Source organism: Cebus imitator, unplaced genomic scaffold (genome assembly GCF_001604975.1).
Source record: "Cebus imitator isolate Cc_AM_T3 unplaced genomic scaffold, Cebus_imitator-1.0 Scaffold737, whole genome shotgun sequence".
Taxonomy (NCBI): domain Eukaryota; kingdom Metazoa; phylum Chordata; class Mammalia; order Primates; family Cebidae; genus Cebus; species Cebus imitator.
The window spans coordinates 237084-244479 of record NW_016108052.1 but is presented as its reverse complement, the minus strand read 5'-3'; the positions used below and the strand labels follow the sequence as shown (position 1 = coordinate 244479).

At 39.8% G+C, this 7396-nt stretch overlaps 1 protein-coding gene across 1 annotated transcript in view; it reads left to right on the top strand.

The window, feature by feature from the left end:
- The first annotated feature begins 9 nt into the window (after nucleotides 1-9).
- Nucleotides 10-7396, top strand: part of CHRNA5 (cholinergic receptor nicotinic alpha 5 subunit) — a 27254-nt gene continuing 19867 nt past the window's right edge. The window contains exon 1 of the mRNA XM_017519329.2: nucleotides 10-23. The gene's annotated coding sequence lies outside the window, so the exon portion shown is untranslated. The remainder of the gene's footprint in view (nucleotides 24-7396) is intronic.

Sequence of the window (7396 nt, the reverse complement as noted above, 5' to 3'; positions counted from 1 at the left end):
CGGGGCGGGGGGCGCGCAGGTAGGTGAGCCCAGGCGGCACAGGGGTGGGGCGACCCCACGCGGTGCCCGGGCGGCCGCCCTGCCACGGCCGACGGGAGAGCTGGTTGCAGGGAAGGTGGGTTTTTTTCTCTCGGGGCTGGGAGTGAGGTTTCCGTTTAAATGCAGAGGAGAGACCAGTTGGGTGGCTTTTCGTTGTACTCCGCGACCTGCGTTCCTGGAGACCGCGGAGCTGGCTTAGCGCAGACTTCGTGCAACTTCTTCCGTAAAGGGTCCGGCGGGGCTTTCCTTTCCTGGTGGCAGCCAAGCTTCCCGCTTCGTTGCCTATTCGCGGGCTATGGAGACTCTGGGTTTCATTCCAGGGATCGGGACTTGATCTTCCACCTCCTGCCTCCTCCTCTTCTCCCATCCCTGTCCCCCACCCACCGCAGCATTTGATAACCTTCCCTTTCGCTGGAGATGAAAAGCGTGTGTTGTAGCAGGCTAGGCGGCCGGCTTCCCTGGCTTCTGGGCTTATCGTTTGGATCTAAAGCTCCTCACTAGCTCCTTGGAGCACAGCTTTTTCCAGCCTGCCGTGTTTCAAGAGGTTCTGAACAGGGGATGGGAACAACAAAAGAAGTCGCGTAGTCCTACACATTTCAAGTGCTTGAGAAAGTTTTAGAGTCAGTTCTCTCAATACCTGGAAGAAAAATACTAACATTTGTGGAGCACCTGTTGTGTGATCTGAACTTAGAAATGCTGAGCATCCGTTAAGCAAGATACGATAGGAGTTCTCTACGTCTGTATTTCAGGGTTTATCAGTGAGTTTTTTTGAATAGGCGAAATATTGCAAGAACCTTTTCTTGCCTTTCTTTTGTTAAGGTTTTTAAACTATGACTCCTGATTTTAGGAGTAATAACTTTGAAGACTAGAATAATTCATTGCTTAGCGTAGGATGTATTGCTTAGCGTAGACCGAAGAGAAATAAGATGGAGGGCGATTTAAACAAATTAAATAAATCCTGAGCAGAGAGAGAGTTTAACAGAAAGAAAGGAATGTGATTTTGGAGCCAGGCAAACCTGTATTCAAATTATGGCTCTGGTGCACCCTGACTGGGACAAACTTCTCTCAGCTGGTTCCTTCTTTAAGAAATGGGGGTAATCGTGCTGACCTCTCAGAGTTCTTTGGAGAATTAAATAATACATATAAAATGCCAGGCACAGTGCCTGACACTCGAGAAAATGGTACTTCTCTACCCGTTTTGATGAAACTGAACTTTAAAAATCTGTTTCATCTATTTTAATATAAAACACTGTAGCCAAGCATTAAATAGTGTAAATAGCTATCTCCCTTCATGCATGGTGTTCAGTGTTATAACCAAATGAAATTATTTCCTGCTTTCTGCCCCACTTAGTTAATATCCCTCATAATAATTATCTGGTCGTATTGCAACTATGTTTTCTCTTTGTTCCATGTGAGCTCCTTAAGAACTGTGATTCTTGTGTTGTTTATATCTTTGTATCCCCAACATCTGCCTTACTGTAGGAGCCCAGTGAAGGTTTGTGGAAGGACGGAGTGGAGCAGTGTTACCTCTCTGGATATTAGTTTCCTCATCTGTATGGTGAAGGGCCATTAAAGGATCCCTTCCTCCACCTCGAAAATTCTAAGATTCTGTGTGCCCTTAGAAGGCACACAGTTAAAAGTGTTAAAGTTAATTCAACTTTAAGTTTTTTAAATTCAACTGTAATTATTTATTTTTACAATTTATTGTTTTCATATTCACCGTAGGTTCTTAATAGTAAGTAACCTTTCTTTATGGTTTTCTGTGAGTGAGTCCCCAGGCAAAGAGAGTATCTAGTCAGCTACCAGCCATTATTTGACTGATAAACGGTCACAGAGCTATGGAAAGTGGCTCAGAAGACAAAGAACAGTGTATTAAAGTATAGTGAACTAGCACATTAAGATAATGCAAGCGTTTTAAACTGACCTGTGATTGGGGCAGTGATTATGGGATAGTCATTAACTAACTAGTTGTATTTCTTAGTTGTGTGACATTTTAAAGCTAATGGTTATATTTCTTAGCTGTGACATTTATTTTTTTAATTTTTAACTTTAAGTTCTGGGATACATGTGCAGAACATGCAGGTGTGTTACATAGGTAGACATGTGTCATGGTGGTTTGCTGCACCTATCAACCCATCACCTGGGTTTTAAGCCCTGCATGCATTACGTATTTGTCCTAATGCTCTGCCTCCGCTTGCCTCTAACCCCCCTACAGGCCTGGTGTGTGATGCTCCCCTCCCTGTGTCCATGTGTTCTCATTGTTCACCTCCCACTTACGAGTAAGAACATGCAATGTTTGGTTTTCTGTTCCTGTGTTAGTTTGCTGAGAATGATGGTTTCCAGCTTCATCCATGTCCCTGCAAAGGACATGAACTCATTCTTTTTTATGGCTGCATGCTGTGTGACATTTTAAATGATTGAAACTTTATTTTAATTAGTATATATAGTGGCTGCAAATAAAACAGGAAAATGATTCATAGAAAATGAGAGCTACGAAAGATTTTTTTCTTCTTACCTTTAGTCATTTTCATTAACATTTTCAGAAGCTAACAGAAATAAATATACATAGTGATGGTCAGTTTTACTTTTGTTATGTATATGTCCCTAGATAAAATTTATACACAATTTAATTTGCAATTTGCAATTACTTTGATGTCCTAGAAATAGTAAATATGCTCTATGAACTAGACTGTAAGCAGCTGGAAGATATGGAAGATACGATTTCATTTGTCCATGTATTTCCTGTGTTTATTAATGTAGCCTATGGGTTGAACTCGAAGGTTTTCAGTCAGTTTTAGAATAGCTTTCTTTTTCAACCTATAATCTACAAATTAGATCTAGCAAGTAATTTTTTATAATTAGGATATGAAGTTTTAGTTCAGTAATTTCAGTACAGAACATTTTTTTTTCTAATAACATTATTTTTCTTCCCAAAACATTAGAATTAAGTTTAAGTTCAATATTAAATAAGCATGTTGACAATTAGAGTTGTTAAATGTTGGAATTGTTTTTGAAAGAAGTTTAGAATTTGTTTCTTTAGAAATCTGTTCCACAGAACAGTACGGGTATAGTTTTTTTTTTTTTGGAGACAAAGTCTCGCTCTGTTGCCCAGGCTGGTGTGTAGTGGCCTGATCTCGGCTCACTGCAGCCTCCACCTCCTGGGTTCAAGTGATTCTTTTGCCTCAGCCTCCTGAGTAGCTGGGATCACAGACATGCCACCACCATGCCCAGCTAATTTTTGTATTTTTAGTAGAGACAGGGGTTTCTCCATGTTGGCCAAGCTGGTCTCAAACTCCTAATTTCAGGTGATCTGCCTGCCTCCGCCTTCCAAACTGTTGGGATTACAGGCGTGAGCCACTGCACCTGGCCTGGGTATAGTTTTGTAATTACAATGTGATAGGATTATTTGAAATTATGCTTTTCTGTTCTATGATGAAAAAATGTTAATTTAGATGTTTTGTTCTCATTTTGAGGAAACATATTGTTTCTCCTACTGTGTTTGTTTGTTTGTTTATTATTTTTATTGAGGCAGGACCTTGCTCTGTTACCCAGGCTGGAGTGCAGTGACATGAGCCTAGCTCACTGCAACCTCTGCCTTCTTGGTCCAAGCAATTCTCATGCCTCAGCCTCCTAAGTAGCTGAGATTACGGGCGTGTGCCACCATGCCTGGCAACTTATGGTTTTTTGTTTGTTTGTTTGTTTTTTGTTGTTGTTGTTGAGATGGGGCCATGTTGGCCAGGCTGGACTTTGAACTTCTGGCCTCAAGTGATCTGCCCGCCTTGGCCTGGCAAAGTGCTGGGGTTACAGTCGTGAGTCACCATGCCCGGCTCTTCATATAGTATTTAATTCAGTGACCTCATACTCTTTTCTTCCAAAGTGTGATTATAAAATATAGCCTTATACCAGTAAAAATAGGATTTAAATATAAATATTTGAATTCTGACAAAAAAGACAATATGAACTTTTAGGGTTTTTTTTTTTTTTTTTTTTAAATCTGGTTTTTTTTTTACAGTCAACTATATGGAATTAGGCAAAACTCTTTCCTCTAGGTCAGGGTTTCTAAATCTCTGAAATTTTGTACTGGGTAATTCTTTGTTGTCAGAGAGGGGGTGTCCTGTGCCTTATACGATGTTTAGCAGCATACTGGTCTCTAGCCATGAGATGCCAGTAGCACCCACTGAAAAATGTCTCCCCACGTTGTCAAATGTGCCCTGGGGGCAAAATTGTTCTTTGCATTCATTACCCCTTGAGAGCCACTTCTCTAGGTCTTGTTGACCCAGGGCTTCTGAGACTTAAATGTACACAGGAATTCCCTGAGGAAGCACATGCTGATCCAGTAGGTCAGAGGCAGGGCCTGAGACTCTGCATTTCTAACAAGCTCCCAGGTGACATGAATATTGTTGGTCAGTGTATCACAAGTAAGTAGCAAGGTTGTAGAAAGTTCCACATTCGTACCAATTGGGTGAGCTATCAAGGAAAGCTGATGAAAGTAATTATCGAAATAGTGAATTTACAATGAATTGTAGCCCAAACAATGTAAGGCTAATAGAAGCTAAGAAAACAAGCATTATCCTGGTGTCTTAACAAAGCAGCTGTCTTCACTTTGCCATATTTCCTTCCAGTCCTTAGTATTCATTTATAGTTGGACGCATCTAAGGGGGAAATTTGCAAGAGTGTTTTCAAGGTCATACAGGCAACTTCGTGTGTCATTAGGTGTTTTATTCTATAATACTGTAAATGTACTAGCTCATAATACATATTTATTGCCTGTGGAGAGATTTATAGCCCCAAATTAAGATAATGAACTCTGCAGTTACTTGATCTGATGATGCTCAGCCCCCCTATTTTTTTTTTTTAGTATGCAGGTTGTCTCCTCTCCTTGAGAACTATTGACTGCACCTAAATTAATACCACCTAAGGTCATTTGTTTTCTTACTGCAAGTGTTCTGAGAGTCAGGGTGAGATATTAAATTAAGTTTACGAAAGCATATCAGTTACAGTGTAACTTTATCCTATAATTCTGTGATAAAAATCAATAGAAAATATAATGAAAATCCTGGAGTGAAAATAATCCCCCTATATTTCATCTGTAATACTTAAAATAATGATTGGTAAGCATTCTTGTTGGTCACATTGAAAATATTGGACATAGTACACATTTCCCCTTGTTTACAAAATGGTTATGTTCACTGCTTTATCTTGCTGTTGCTTAAAATAGCCCTCCTAGGACTGCTGCAAAGAGGTTTTTTTTTTTTTTTTTTTTAAAGAGTACAAGTCACTTTTTGTTAACTTGTAAAAAGGTACAAGGAGACTTCAGGGGTAGATTAACTGCTCCAGGAATGCCTTCATTATGATTTGGGGAGATATAATATACATCACTCTTCTCATTTCCTTTTTATGGCAGCCTGTGAAGAAGAAAGGAAAGCTATTGGCAGCGCCTAGCAAGATCTCCCAGTGCGTCCCCTTGACTCAGCAGTTTCACTTCTGAAAATCAGTGCTATAGAAATCTTTGCATCAGTGTGGAAAAATAGATGTGTTAATTACAGCATTTTTTCCATTGTAGCATTATTAGAAATAAGCAAACACTGAGGACTATAAATGCCAATCAGTAGTGAAAGCTTAAATAAAGTATGATGCACCCATAATGAAGATCGCTTTGCAGCTTATGAAGGAAGACTGGAGGTAGTTGAAGGTCTACTGGTGTATATATTGAATGAAAAAAGCAAGTTGTAGAACTTAAAAAGAGGAAAACATGTTTCTGTGTGTGAGTGAACATGTATGTAATTTAAAATATCTACATATCAAACTTAAAAATGGTTACCCTTGGAGTGAAGGGGAAGGAGAGGAGGAGAGGGAGAGAATGCTTACTCTTCATGAACTTATGGGTTTGAATTTTGACAGTGATCACACATTGCTTTTGCAATTAAAGCATTATTTTGAGAAAAACCAGAATAAATCTGGGTCCTAGTTCTACCTCTGCTACTTAATAGCTACTAGTGTTAGAACAGCGGTTTGCAAAAAGGCTCAGTTTTGCGCTCTCTCACCAACATTTGGCAGTGTCTGGAGACAGGATTGGTTATCATTTGGGGCGATGGTATGTCTAGTGGGTAGAAGCCAGAGATGCTGCCAGATATACAGGGCACGAGACAGCCCTCCACAACAAAGAATTGTCCAGCCCAAAATGTCAGTACTGCCAAGCTGAGAAATCCTGTGTTAGACTCCAGAGCTGCGGTCGTGTTGGAATATGCAGGTGATGCACTGCACAGTGGTAGGGGGCGCCATTCTCACTCTGCGGTGTACTTTGCATAGCTGTAGAATTGTAAGTATGATATAATAAGGTAAATAAATGTGCAAGTTTGTACCCCAGGAAGACAGGCACCAGGTCTTCGTTTTCTCCTTTCGCTCTGGCACCTGGCACAGAGGTTGGCACAGTAAGCAGCTGGTTGACATTTGTTGAATTAATGAATGAATTGAATTAGATATCACATTAGGCTCTAGTGTGGCCAAGTTGTAGCAGATGCTAAAGATTTAAGAAGAATTTATGGCAGAAACCTAAAATTATATTTAGTGTCAGTCAGTTTTTATCTGCAGATTGGCAAAAGACTGCTAATATCCACATTTAGCTCTGAACATGTTGGTTGACTTTTTCCTGAATCATTACCTTTTGATAAGAAAATCATGATTCTTCATGTAAAAATGCCAGAACAAAGCACTATCAAATGCTTCTAGAGTTGGTTTTTTCAATCCTCAGCTATCCTTTTGGCTACATATTATATTTAGTGAAGAAGATTTAAAAAAAAATCTTAAACCACTTAGACACTACCCAACATAGTAAGATAATATACTTTATTTTGTTTGATCCAGATGAGAGGGAAGCAGCTAAGCAGAGGTTTTCCTTTTTCATTAATGTTTTATAATGGAGAAATTAAAATGTTCACAAGAATGGTCCAAATATAAAAATTTGGACCAAAAAATTTATAAATCAAAAAATTGTTACCATACCCATTTAACAATTATTGACATATTGCTAACAGATATCCTTATTTTATATAGGTTAGAAAATTGTGGGCCAGGCGTGGTGGCTCATACCTGTAATCCCAGCACTTTGCGAGGCTGAGGCAGGAGGATCTCTTGAGCTCAGGAGTTCAAGACCAGCCTGAGCAACATGGTGAAACCGCATCTCTACAAAAAATAAAATAAAATTAGCTGGGTGTGGTGGTGTGTGCATGTAGTCCCAGCTACTCAGGAGGTTGAGGTGAGAGGATTGCTTGTGCCCAGGAGATGGAAGCTGCAGTAGTCAAGATTGCGCAACTGTACCCCAGCTTGGGTGACCGAGTAAGATCCTGTCTCAAAAAAA